Source organism: Nicotiana tabacum, chromosome 24, assembly GCF_000715075.1.
Source record: "Nicotiana tabacum cultivar K326 chromosome 24, ASM71507v2, whole genome shotgun sequence".
In the NCBI taxonomy this organism is placed as follows: Eukaryota; Viridiplantae; Streptophyta; class Magnoliopsida; order Solanales; family Solanaceae; genus Nicotiana; species Nicotiana tabacum.
In genome coordinates this window covers 59,496,574-59,512,425 of record NC_134103.1, presented here as the reverse complement: position 1 = coordinate 59,512,425, position 15,852 = coordinate 59,496,574, and the positions used below count along the sequence as shown (strand labels likewise).

The following is a 15,852-nucleotide window of genomic DNA, read 5'->3' as shown; positions in this document are numbered from 1 at the left end:
TTCAGAATGTTCATGAAAAGCTTAACAAAAGAATTCGAGAAGTCTGGCGGGTTAGCGGTATGAGATCTTGGTAAGTGAGAAGGAGAAATTCTTGCGGGTTCTAATTTTATATAGTTGCAGCTTAAAGCTAAGCGGGGGAGCCTACTATTGACAATTTGATTTCATGGTTATGTGTTAAAATTTAGTTTCGGTCGGAGACATACTTGTGGATCAGTTATGACTTGCAGAGATGGAGATCGAGGATGACCCGAGTAAGGAAATTCCTGAATACGAGTTATATGGTACTTTATAGAAATGTGAAAATTATAGAACGATTAAGTTATTATTATGAAGGATGTAGTGCACACGAAGTATGAATTTGATTGGTCGTGTTAAGGAATGGTTACTTATTTGAGTGTTGACTGTGCTAAAGGAGCACATGTCTTTCGGCCCGTTTGGGGTGGAGTAAATTAGATTTGAGCAGAGTGGATGACTATCGAGAGGGTTCTAATGGGTTCAAAATGTATATGTGGAAATTGAAAGTTTTTCGAATTTGTATATCACTAGAAATAGTTACTTACATTGGATGGTATCGGGACGTGCGGTAATTCTGTTTGACTATGGATTCTACATTTCAGTATAAGAAAGGAAAGAGGAACAATTTTAAATTTGCATAAGGTATTTTCAGAGTGAGTGTTACGGTTGGGGTATTTATGAAAATGCTTAAGAAGAATACAGTGGCTTATGTAAGGATAGTAGTATTTTGACAAGGAGAAATGTCAACTTGAGGGTGATTCAGAAGAAACTCGGAGAAAATAGGACAAATAGGCAACATGCTGGATCAGTATGGTAATGGTATGCTCGGTTCTTTTGGTTCTTATGATGATGTGGGACTTTACGGGTGTTTTATGGAAATACTGTCGGATTTGGCAACTTGTGTGGCTTGGTGGAGTTGGAGGAATTCAGCTGTGATAGTTTGGTTATGTGCAAATGGATTTCAAAGTGTTCATGATGGTTTCTACCATGGTTTGAACCGGATATTTTCTACCGGTGTATGGAACGTGTTGTGTATTGTGATTTCCTCCTGGAAAGAAGCTAAAGAGAGGTTTCTAACTAATAAGGTATGTAATTTGTTGGTGACTCAGAGTTGATAATGGGATTCTTGTGCTTGTCACATGATGGCATAATAGATGTGGTGTGTTGTGAGGGATTAGAATTTACATGTACAAAATGACAGTTCAGTCTTAAAGAGAAGGTAACGAATGTTGGGCAGCATGGTCAGTTTCAGATATTTCGATTAATGTTATAACTGCTCGGTAATTCCTGAGAAGGGTGCACATTTCAGAAGGCGCGTTGTGTTTTGACTTACGGATGTTCATCGATATTGTACCACTCACCTGGTTAATAGACTGCTGATATTCAAATTATTTTTATGTGACACAAAAGAATTATGAAAGTATTCCTCATGGGAAGATCGTAAATGGAAGACGTGTTAGTCATTCTAGTGCTGGAGTTGAGATCAGTTATGGTGATTCATGTGTTTGATGAATTTGGAGACTGAGAGTTCTCAGAAGCATATTGTTTCAGGGTTGCGACCTGTTTGAGGTGAGTATTTTATTTAAACTAAGTGGAGACACTAAGTTGCGTTAATTATTTATGATAGCTATGCGCTATGAGTGCGCATATATGTGAGGTTTGAGCCCGTGTGCGGGCATTAGAGCAAGTATTCATACTCGAAGGAATGCTTAGGCTATAATATGCCTAGAGTTGACTGTTAAGTGTAAAGTTATAATGTTTCCCATATTCGTACCTTTGTTGAGAACTATCTGGGTTATACTTGAGGTTACAAAGAAGATGATTCCCTAAATAAACGGGGTAGTTACTAATTCTGCGTAAAATTGCCGATTTGAAGTATGATAGCGGACTTTACACATACTTGCACTATGGCATGCTACTTATACCAGTCCAGGAGCATGAGAATCTTATATCATTATCATATACAAGTGTACTTGTTTAATTGCTCATGTATGATATGATGGGACTGGAGGCATGTGACTATGCCAAGCGACTCATATTATTGGCACGTGAGTTGTCCGTGCTGTGTGTGGGAATTCTATTTCTATTATGATTTATCTGATCTATTAATTTCCTTCTTCTACAAATGTGCACATGCACCTACGGTTATCCTCTTCACGAAATTTGAGGAGTTGGTTGTAACATTGTGGTTGTGGTAGTGCTTGTTGAGCTTGCAATATGGTTCTCTTCCTTGAGACATCTCCCATAATTGGGTACACGGATTGCGCAGTTGTAGCTGGAGTTATATTGATGTGGCGTGTCTGTGGGATAGTTGTGTTTAATAGTATAAGGTCATTGGACCTAGAATGGGTACTATTAGGTTTGATTACGGTATATTCGGGCGGATAATATTGAAAGTCGGCTTAGAAAGTGATTATGGTTCTGGTTGGGGCGAGAGAGCTCCATGACTTGTTGCTCTCATAAGGAGTCATGAGATTTTTGAATGTTTCTTTTATTATCAATAATGTACGCAGGTTTTTGGAACAATGTTTGGCATGATTGGAGGTTTTATACTAGTACTTGGTTGGTTTTGAGTAGTTGTTGTGATCAGAAATGGTGTTACGAGTATGCGAGTTGTGTAGTATGTTATGCGATTATATCTGGGATTATGGTTATGGATGGATACAGCTTTTTCTAGCTTATATAGTGTGTAGATGTGAGATTCGGGTTTTGAGAAGAATTCTGGATGTTAAAAATTTGGCTCCAAGGTTTTTGGGCTAAGGCTAAATTAATGCTTTTCAGTTATATTGTGTGGTCAGGCCTATATATAATAGGCTGACGTGAGATCACCCCGGGTACGTGCGTGGTAAGATACAATAGTGATTTGGTGGCTTGGAAACAACTCTTGGCACGTTCGAGGACAAACGTATGTTTAAGTGGGGGAGAATGTAACGACCCAACCAGTTCAACCATATTAATTTCACTCAATTCCGACTCCAAATCGATGTTCAAAACTCAAAAATTTATTTTATGAACTTTAGGCCAACACCCCCAATTTCCTTTTTAAATTCATCAACCAATTGCTAAAATGAAGATAAATTCATGGAATATAATCACAAGGGAGTTAAGAACACTTACCCCAAGTTGTGTGGAAAAATTCCTCTCCAAAATCGCCCAAACCGAGCTCCAAAATCCGAAAATGGTGAAAAATAGCGAAACCCCGAACTTAAAGGGTTCTGCCCAGGCTTTTTGCTTCTGCGAAATTTGGACCGCATTTGCACCTATCGCAGGTGCGGAAAACCCATCGCACCAATAATTCAAATGTACTCAGTCATGAAAAATGACTCAAATGAGAGAACTGCCTCGCAAGATTTACAAGTATCACCACAACGAAATGCTGAAAATCCATCACACCGTAGAACCATCACACAATTCTAACACAAGGTTCATACCTTAACATAATTCCGCTGCAATGCGTGACCCCATCCAAATGTTGGTCCATATTATCTACCTCGAGCCACCCTGCTCAAAATCAATAACCACAGAGAGGCAAATGACACAATGCCACACAAAACCTGAAAGAACCTAACCAATACGCAATCGATCATGCAATACCCAAATACTCATCTCGCTCAAATTCCGCCATAAGGCCCCCAATAGAACTGCACCATGTGTGCATATAACCGATGAATCACAACTCCTCGTAGCATAGAAGAGTAACTCATAGATCACTTCAGAATACGAATAATTTCAACATCAACCGAATGGCACATCCCTCAACAATAGCAGTATGGAGCCAACCAATCCGGCTCGATGTAGAATACCCATCCTAGTTGGGCCTACCAATGGACCCCAAATCAACTCTGGTCACCCACAAATAGATGAAAAACCCTCCGAAAGTCCACAATGACTGAATCATAACACATATTATCATATGGCTAGCTTCGGCCATGACTTCACAATCCGCAACCATGAAATAATTTGTTCCTGAGAACTCCCAGTCTCCAACTCCATGGGACACACGAATCACCATATTTGATCCCAACTCCACCGCCAGAATGTCTAACACATCTCTCATACACGGTCATCCCATGAGGAATACTTCTAAAATTATTCCGTGCTACGTAGCAAAATTTGAATATCAGCAGTCGATCAACCAGGAGAGTGCCGCAATACAAGTGAAGTATCCATAAATCAAAACACATTGCCCCTTCTGAAATGTATACTCTCATCAGGCCATACCGATTAGTAATATCATTTACCTGGTCATCTGTAACCGGCCTACGAATTTATGTCCTTCCCTTCAAAACTGAACTGTGACCTTGCACATGCAAATCTCAATCCTACACAACACACCGCATCTACCATGTCATCCTGTGAAGAGTATAAGAATCTCATAATAAACTCTGAGTCACAAGAAGAATACATACCCGATCAGTGAAAAACTTTCCATTTGATCTCATCCCAGAGAAAATCCCAATACCCAACATATTCCTCACGCGGGTAAGAAATATACTCCTCAAACCGTGGTAAAAACCATTGAAAATTCTTTGAAACCCATTTGCACACAACCAAGCTATCAAAACCGAATCTCTCTAACTCAACCCAGCCACGCAGGTCGCCAAAACCCAAGAGCATTGCCACAAAGCACCTGTAGAAAACCCCCACATTATAAGCACCCAAAGAACCGATCATATCCATTACCATACTGATCCAACCTACTACCAAGCTGTCCTATTTCTCCAAGTCCCTTTCGAATTTGTCTTCAGATTGATACTTCTCCTTGCTAAAACGCCATGATCTTTAACCATAACTCACCCCACAAACCTTAACATAGAACCATAACGCCCTATAGCCCATAAGCAATTGTATTCTTCTTAAGCACCTTCATAAATACCACAACTGTAACACTCACTCTGAAAATGCCTTATGTGAATTTGAAATTGTTATTCTTACCTTCCTTATACAAAAAATATGTAGAATCCATAGTCATACGGAATTTCCGCAAATCCAGGCACCATCAAATGCAAGTCTCAGATTTTATCCATACACAAGTCCGGAGAAATTCTCAATTGCTATATATAAACCTTGAACCTATTGGAACTTTCACGAGAGTCTCCCCCTTTGTTCAAATCCAAATTACACCACCCAAATGGGCCAAAAGACACATGCCCCATTAGCACAACAACACTCAAAGAAGTAACTCTACTTTAATACCACATATCAAACTCATAATCCGTGCGCAATACATCATTCGCAAATAACAACTCACTCATCCCACGATTTTCATATACTCATAAAGCGCAATATAACCTGTATCCAGAAATTTTCTTACTCGAGTCATTCTCGAACTCCACCTCTGCAAATCATAACAAACCCACAAGTATGCCTCAGCCCAAAATTAAACCTTTACACATAACCATAAAATTGAATTGTCAATAGCAAGCTCCTCCACTTGGCTCAAAGCCATAGATTAAAACACTCGATAACTCACAATACCCATACTCTATTACTGCCTTAATACCGCAGTCAGTTCAATAAAAATTCTTCTTAAGCTCATACCCCGCCAACCATAAAAATACCTCAATCGTCCGCTATGCTCGCATCCATTCCCTTAACACTCAAGTCAACTTTCTCAACCAGATTCAAATTCAAGTCTCAACACATACGCCCCGCTAGCAGAAAAGAAACTCTATATTCACATCATAAGGAACACACCTACATAGATTACTCCGCAGGAGATAACCCACCTGCTTAGTCTTAAATTGGCATCTTGTTATACCCTTTTGCAACCACAATTACTATGAAATCACTTAATCTTTATGAGTCCAAACTCATTAACCATACACGAAGAATTTAATTTGCCCCAAAATTTAACAACGTGAAAGATCTTTCAAAACATTCACACTCGAGATTGTATGTCACATCAAAACAAAAATCAAGCACTCAATGGCCTTCCTTTACACTTCAAGGAAACACTTCTCGTCATATTCAAATCGTCTTAACACATCCCGCAGTTACATCATACTCATCACAAAGCCATTCCACCGCTCATCGAGCCACAAATTTCCACTCGTAAGGACGTTACCAGACATATGAGTCCAAATGTACAAGTTATAACTGAAGCTACCGAGCTTAAGCTGCGGTTCAATTGGCCTCAAGTCCTCCAGACCGGCCCATCACCAAAACACAGAATACACATCTCGAACCTCGTTCATAGAATCACAAGCCGGCGATGCACAGCTGATACTAATTGCTCATGTGCGCATACGGATGCGTGGAAGGAATTCAAAGAGTTATGCCTCAAGCTGAATCAATTCCGCACGATAAGGAAGGAAAGATGGGAAGTATATATCCTAAATTCCCTGTAGCCTCTTAAAGATAGGTATGGACGTCATCATACCAATCCGCAAGACTCTACTAGACACTTGCTCATGACTTATAGAACCTATGAACCTAGAGCTCTGATACCACCTTGTCACGACCCAAAATCCAACTAGTCGTGATGGCACCTAACCCAACCCGCTAGGTAAGCCAATTATTAACTATCCAATTCCAATAACAATTACTAAAGCAATTTAAGCAAAGAAAGATCTTAATCTTATGTATTCCCCAAAAACTGGTAGTACAAATCATGAGCTTCTAAGAATAGAGTATACAACATTGGTATGAAGTAAATACATTATCTGTTTGAAAAAGTACATAAACAGAGTTTTATGAATCTAAGGCTACCATGAACAAGAGGCAGCTACAACCGGAACGCAGGTACATCTTCAAATCCATCTCCCACGAACACACCAACATTCGCAGCCAACATCTGCACGCAAGGTGCAGAAGTGTAGTATGAGTACAACCGACCCTATGTACTCAATAAGTAATAAACCTAACCTTAGGTTGAAAGTAATGACGAGCTTGTACCAAGGTCGAGTCCACACCAATAGCCAACAACAGTCCATAACAATGTAAAGCAAATAAAATAAGAAGTAACTCGGAGATAAAAATGCTCAGCAAAATCATGATTTCTGAAAATAGTTCTGCCTTTCAAATACATCAGTGAAAACCCAAATCGTTTACCGAAGTTGCCAAAAATATGAATAAGTTTGAAAACAATAAAAAAAATTCCAAAAATCCTTTCAACAATAAATAAGATGTTTCATTTTCTTTCCAGATAACCAGCATAAAACAAATACATCACTATGCCCATTTGTCAACATGTGTGAGAAATCATGAATGATGTGATACCGTACAGCATGAGGAAAATACATCTCTATGCTTGTATGTCATGTGTGCATGTCAATGCAATGTATCTCAAAGATGAACTCATGTACTCGCACTCTCAGAGTACTCAATCTCACTTCTCCCACATTCCACTCGTCATGCCCAATCGCTCGGTACTGTATATGGCCAATCCGGCCCAGGGAATTTCCATCCCGGAATATACACATCAACTGATCATCAGTCACCCAGTACCGAGTAGGGCCAATCCAGCCCGTGGAGAAGATCCATATCTAGGTATATAATTCTTCGGACAAGATCCATGTCCAGGGAAGATCCATCCCTCAATAACATCAATCGCGCTCACTGGGGGTGTGTGTAGACTCCGGAGGGGCTCCTTCAGCCCAAGCACTATATAAAGCCTATAAGGCCTGCTGCAGGCGGGCAGCCCCGATCCACATAATAACAATAATATATATAAAGCCAATATGGCCTGCTGCAGGCGGGCAACCCCGATCCACATAATAATATCCTCACAGTCAGGCTCTCGGCCTCCCTCAGTCATCAATCTCTCCAGTATCTCTCTCATGGGCTCACAATGTCATAAAAATAGCCCGAAAATGATGATATAATGTATCAATAAATAACAACAGAGACTGAGATATGATATGCAATGAAATGAATATGACAGAGTATAAATTTTTAATTTAAAACCAATAATTCACAGCAATATGACCTCTGTGGGTCCCAATAATACTAGCACATAGCCTCAACATAATTTTTAATATGATTCTCATCTAAATTTCTTTAACACATAAAACTGCATGGAAAATGCCAGGATTATTTGACTACAGAATTCCACGAAAATAATTATGTCATAATTTCTATGGTGCACGCCCACAAGCCCGTCACCTAGCATGTGTGTCACCTCCAAACGATTCTCATAATACGTATATTCAGGGTTTATACCCTCAGCTCCAAGATTAGAAGAGTTACTTACCTCGACCAAGATGAATCCAATACCGAGCAAGCTAAACAATGCTCCAGAAATCCCATTTTGCACGTATCAACTCCTGAACGGCTCGAATCTAGCCACAATAAATTTGATTCAGTCCACACAATTTATAGGAATTAATTCCATATCAAAATACTAACATTTTCCCATAAAATCCGAAATTACACTCCAAAAATCGTCCGTGGGGATCACGTCTCGGAATTCGACGAAACTCACAAAATCCGACAACCCATCCAATTACAAGTTTAACCATACTAATTTCACTCAATTCCGACTCCAAATTGATGTTCAAAACTCAAAAATTCTTTTTATGAACTTTAGGCCAACACCCCCAATTTCCTCTTTAAATTCATCAACCAATTGCTAAAATGAAGATAAATTCATGGAATATAATCACAAGGGAGTTAAGAACACTTACCCCAAGTTGTGTGAAAAAATTCCTCTCCAAAATCACCCAAGCCAAGCTCCAAAATCCGAAAATTGTGAAAAATAACGAAACCCCGAACTTAAAGGGTTCTGCCTAGGCTTTTCGCTTCTGGGAAATTTGGACCGCATTTGCGCCTATCGCAGGTGCGGAAAACCCATCGCACCCTGCAGCTCAACCTCGCTTATGTGCCCTTCAAACCGCTTCTGCGACCATCGTAGGTGCGCGAATGTCTTCGCACCTGCGACCTCTTCCAAGTCCTTCCTTGGTCGCTTCAGCGATTCATTCCGCGCTTCTGCGTGCGCGCACCTGTGGTGCCCACTCCGCAGGTGCGGTTATACTAGTAGCAGCAGCACTTCAACTGCTTCATCAACTCAAAATCAAGTCCGTTAACCACCCGAAATCAACCCGAGGCCTCCGGGACCTCAACCAAACATACCAACAAGTCTTATAACATCATACGAACTTACTTGAATCTTCAAATCACCTCCAACAATATCGAAAACACGAATTACACTCGGATTCAAGCCTAAGAAATTTTGAAATTCTCAAATTCTACAAACGACGCTGAAATCTGTCAAATCACATCCGATTGACTTCAAATTTTGCACACAAGTCACATTTCACATTACGGGCTTATTCTAATTTCCAGAATCGGATTCTGGCCCCGATATCAAAAAGTCAACTCCCCGGTCAAACTTTCCAAAAATTCAACTTTCATCATTTCAAGCCTAATTCCACTACGGACCTCCAAATAATTTTCTGGACACGCTCTTATGTCCAAAATCACCATACGGAGCTATTTGGAATCATCAGAATTGAATTTCGAGGTCGTTTACACATAAGTCAATATCCGGTCAACTTTTCCAACTTAAGTTTCGATTAAGAGACTAAGTGTCTCATTTCACTCCGAAATCCTTCCGGACGTGAACCAACTAACCCGGTAAGTCATAAAATACATATAAAACACAAATAGAGCAGTAAATGGGGGAACGGGGTCATAATACTCAAAACGACCGACCAGGTCATTACAATTCTATGTTCTATGTATTCTATCTCAATTCTTATTCCTTGTAATTCTCAATTTATGGAAGATATTGTTTCTTCACTTATAATACGTTGTACTACTCTATTTACTATTAACTCTGATAATTATTGTTTTGCTAATTCTAAGATTGTTATTAGTAATTTTTTAATTTTCTTTGATTTTCTTTTTCTTTCTACTTCTCTATTTAAATACCAATAATGTATAGCTATTTGTCTAGTCTACGGGTGTTGTTTCATAAATATGTATTTTAATATGGTTTGAAACGAGTTGTTACCTGCTTTTTAGAGACTCGAGCTTTTATGTAGCCTAGTAGTCTAGATTCTAATCTTGATATTGTATATATTAGTTGGTTTAACCTCTAGGAGGTCTTTTTTGTTTTATTTATTCTGATATATTCTGCGTATAATATTTTTAATTCATTTTTCACTTCTTGATAAGAGTCTGTTTTTAACATATGTTATCCTAACGGGATATATTTTATATGATTTTTGATGAATCTTATATAATTTCTTCCTTGTGTTATCTCGTTATTAGAATTCTGTATTTCCCAAATAAGGTAATTCTTAAAATTTTTGTCGTGTAAATCAGTGTCTAATTCTTTTTTATGAGGTTTGTTTAAGGTGTTCAAATATTCTTCTAGTGTTGTTCGAAAATCTGTTGTATTTTAAATTTTTTCTAAAGTAAAATATATTATAAGGTTGTGGAAACTTATATATAAGTTACTGTTTTTATCTAAAAATTATGTTTCTGTTTATTACCCCGATTTATTTATAGCTTTATACTATGTCTTATGTATTTAATTTCTTAGTTGCTAGTTTGTAAATAACTAAAAAATTACTCTAAGTATATGGTTATCTTTCCAACTTTTTAATAACTCTGATGGATTAACCCGTAAATTCCAAGGAGAAACTAGTTAAGATGAGCCCAAAATATTGCCAGAAAGGTGTTAAATGGGCAAATATGTTTAACTGCGGCCAGTGTGAGGTTTAAAGAAAGAGGTGTTAAGAAAAGATCAATACCCATGCATCATTTTTAGGTTTCCTTGATCACCATCTTCTCTTTTCTTTAGGCTTTCTTGATAACTGAATATGACTCCCTTGTTTACTTGACGACTGAATATAACAATAACAACAACCCAGTATAATCTCACAAGTGGGGTCTGAAGAGGATAGTATGCACGCAGATCTTACCTTTACCCTGGGATAGAGAGGCTCAAGGAAAGATTTAAAAAAGAGTATTAACAACAAGATAATAAGAAAACAAAGCGAACGGAATGACATGTAGTAAGAGAAATCTAACAATAATGGAATACAAGACTAACATTAATATTACTGAAGTGGGAATAAACACTCTCGACTACCTACTAGTCTTCTACCTTAATTCTCAACCTCCACACCTTCCTATCAAGGGTCATATCCTCGGTAAGCTGAAATAACGCCATATTATGTCTAATCACCTCTGCCCATGATACAACCTAGGGAGAACCATACCCCAAAAGCTAGCTATTGAGGTGAGAGAGCCCAAGGCTATATAAACTCCACATCAGCACATTGCAATATCGATGTGGAACTCAAGTCTCATACCTTGCAATGGACTATAACAAACCACCACGCTCCACATCCGTCGCCCCCGACGGCTGTACGCTAGACCTTTCTAGCCCCGGGCGAACACTGCAATACCGGCACCACCATCTATCGCATGGTAGGTGCGGAGGGCGGTGGGTGGCTCTGATACCATTTATACAACCTCGGGAGAACCACACCCCAAAAATTAGTTATTAATATGGGAGAGCCCAAGACTATATAAAACTCACATCAGCACATTGCAATACCGATGTGGGACTCAAGTCTCATACCTTGCAATGGACCATAACACCCCAATACTTCTTTGGCCTATCTCTACCTCTCCGCAGATCCACCAAGACCAGCCTCTTATACCTCCTTAATGGGACATCTGTGCTTTTCCTTTTCACCTGCCCAAAACCATCTTACCACAAAGGTATAGGGCCTATCTCGAATAAGCAGTACACACTCACTAGTTCAGAAAAAGATTGGGAAAATCCAACATTTATTTTCTCCTTTCATGTCCCATTTCATACTGCTATTATCTAGTGAGATCTCCTTCTGACTCTATATTCCTTTTGGCTTTTCAAAGTGAAGGCCAAAACCTACCAACTCCTCTTCTTATTTTGACTTGTTTGAAGGAAAATATTTTATTTTTAAATTTCTGAATGATCTCTACAAGTTTTTATTTCCTCCACGATCTTCACACATAAAATAAGTTAGCAATACCTCTATTTATAATAGTACGAAACATATTTCAACTAGAAACAAGAAAACTATTCCTATATTAATTATGACTACAGATCCTATTTAGACATGAATTAACTAACTTTGCAAATACCAGATTCTAAATAATTTAGGTATCCTACTACAGCTTTGAATTAGTTTTCCAACATTGTCTAAATTCTCGGCTCAATTGTTTTGCTGCTTCTATTATCATGATTTCTGCAGCCACATGGTGGCTGAAGCTCTGGTACGTATATTATTATTATTATTATTATTATTATTATTATTATTATTATTATTATTATTATTATTATTATTATTATTATTATTATTATTATTATTATTATTATTATTATTATTATTATTATTATTATTATTATTATTATTATTATTATTATTATTATTATTATTATTATTATTATTATTATTATTATTATTATTATTATTATTATTATTATTATTATTATTATTATTATTATTATTATTATTATTATTATTATTATTATTATTATTATTATTATTATTATTATTATTATTATTATTATTATTATTATTATTATTATTATTATTATTATTATTATTATTATTATTATTATTATTATTATTATTATTATTATTATTATTATTATTATTATTATTATTATTATTATTATTATTATTATTATTATTATTATTATTATTATTATTATTATTATTATTATTATTATTATTATTATTATTATTATTATTATTATTATTATTATTATTATTATTATTATTATTATTATTATTATTATTATTATTATTATTATTATTATTATTATTATTATTATTATTATTATTATTATTATTATTATTATTATTATTATTATTATTATTATTATTATTATTATTATTATTATTATTATTATTATTATTATTATTATTATTATTATTATTATTATTATTATTATTATTATTATTATTATTATTATTATTATTATTATTATTATTATTATTATTATTATTATTATTATTATTATTATTATTATTATTATTATTATTATTATTATTATTATTATTATTATTATTATTATTATTATTATTATTATTATTATTATTATTATTATTATTATTATTATTATTATTATTATTATTATTATTATTATTATTATTATTATTATTATTATTATTATTATTATTATTATTATTATTATTATTATTATTATTATTATTATTATTATTATTATTATTATTATTATTATTATTATTATTATTATTATTATTATTATTATTATTATTATTATTATTATTATTATTATTATTATTATTATTATTATTATTATTATTATTATTATTATTATTATTATTATTATTATTATTATTATTATTATTATTATTATTATTATTATTATTATTATTATTATTATTATTATTATTATTATTATTATTATTATTATTATTATTATTATTATTATTATTATTATTATTATTATTATTATTATTATTATTATTATTATTATTATTATTATTATTATTATTATTATTATTATTATTATTATTATTATTATTATTATTATTATTATTATTATTATTATTATTATTATTATTATTATTATTATTATTATTATTATTATTATTATTATTATTATTATTATTATTATTATTATTATTATTATTATTATTATTATTATTATTATTATTATTATTATTATTATTATTATTATTATTATTATTATTATTATTATTATTATTATTATTATTATTATTATTATTATTATTATTATTATTATTATTATTATTATTATTATTATTATTATTATTATTATTATTATTATTATTATTATTATTATTATTATTATTATTATTATTATTATTATTATTATTATTATTATTATTATTATTATTATTATTTTATTTTATTTTTATTTTTTTGCAATAGAATTTGGGTCTTTATTAGTTATGCATTTTCCTACTATTGTGGTATGTGGGGGTTAATTTGCCCGTATATTATGTAGAAACTAAATGGAGTTCTTATGATTTCATGTTTGGAGAATGACATTTATTTGTATGATTGCAATATCCTGTTTTTGTGAAGTAGCTTCATTAATTATCTGTAATAGTACTATTTGGTGGGTGCTTTCTTTCATTAATAATAACTTATGCCAAAAAGACAATTATAAGTTTCAATTCTGGCAACTATTTAATACTCCTTTATTTGATCAGGGGAAGTAGGTAGTACACATCTTACTAAAGGTTTGATTAAAAGTTAGTAAAACTTAGGATATATCAAGTTCATTCATTTGCATTTTACTTAAAGCAAGACAATGCAAATTTCTTCACTGACTTTGATCTGGCAGCTAAACCTTTTGTATCTTAACTTTGGAATTGTACATTGAGTTCATGAGGGTAAATGTCTAGTCGTTTGTACTCCCAGTAACTGATTTTACAGTGTGCCAATAGATTAGCATGAAACAGTACTACACATAGTATTTTGTATCTCATATGTTGCTCGTTAGCAGGCGGTGGGTGATATCCATATGTCTATTTCTCAGAAAAACTCTGAATGATCTGTCTATTGTCACTCTGACTAACAGAAATTAGTGAAAGAGGGAGTGTAGTAGTGTGAGGTGGGAGGGTTCCTATCTTGTTCTTTTCTATCTTTTAAATTGAACCCGCCTGAAGATTCGTTGCTTATGGCGTATAGTTTCTTGGGAATGTTGTAGGACCAAACTAAGGGTGTTGGCCAAGATGCCTCATCTGTGATTAGCTCGAAATTGGGAACTGTGGCCACTCAAGTGAAGGTCGAAACTTTTCCTGGAAATGAGAATATGCCAAAGGTCAACATCCCTGTTTCAAAATTTTTCATTTTTAAATGATCTCGGATAGCATATAGCTTGATCTGATTCAATTAGATTTCTTGGTCCTATGTGCAGCAGGTTAGGAAGCCTTATACCTTTACAAAACACAGAGAGAAGTGGACAGAGGAAGAACACAAAAAGTTTTTTGAAGCCTTAAAGCTGTATGGCAGTGCTTGGCGCCAAATAGAAGGTGAGTTTGATATAAGGTTGTTCGTCCCTAACACAAGGTCCATTCTTTTTTAGAATCCTTTCTTCTTTTCCATTGATGTATCTGAATATACTGGAAGCTTCTTAAATGTCATTTCTGATAATGTAGAACATGTTGGCACCAAAACTGCAATTTAGAGTCGGAGCCATGCTCAGAAATATTTTTCCAAGGTTGGTGCCTTAGTTTAAATGCGCTGTTAACAAGTTTGCTCATTGGTTCACAATGGCGTGCAAAAGATATAAAAGCAGAGATGCCTCGATAATCCCTGGCCAAAATCATTGAAGTTTAATCATCCATTTTAGGTTGCTCATGATTCTGGTAATGATGGTGATGGATCACTTAATGTGATGGATATCCCTCCGCCTAGGCCGAAGAAGAAACCACTGCATCCTTACCCCCGTAAGATGGTGGATTCGCCTATAACTAACCTTGGAAGTTCAGCTCAGTCTGAAAGGTCTCCTACCCCAAGTGCATCGCCTCAGGGCAGAGACACTTATTCCCCAGATTCAGTTTTGTGTGATTCAGATCTTTCTGGATCTCCAGTGGCTGCACAGCGAAGCGCTAACCTTTCACCAGCCTCTTGTAAGATGGATGCACACTCCGATTACTTAATCTCTACAGAGAATGACGCCAAATATATGACATCAAAATCCAGTATTGAAGAGGAAGTACCTGTTGCATCAAAAGTAGAAGCTGATAGTTGCTGGACCAGTTACCAATTCCAAAACGGTAAATTTACTATTCAAGCGAGTTAGTAATGGTCTAGGAGTTGCTGTCCAGTTACCAATTTCACTGATCTTAAGAGTCTCTGTATTTGCAAGAATGTGATATAGCTTCCAGG

The 15,852-nt window shown here is 34.7% G+C and overlaps 1 pseudogene; it reads left to right on the top strand.

The window, feature by feature from the left end:
* The window catches only part of LOC107773502 (uncharacterized), a 57,648-nt pseudogene that overhangs the window by 40,273 nt on the left and 1,523 nt on the right, over positions 1–15,852 (top strand).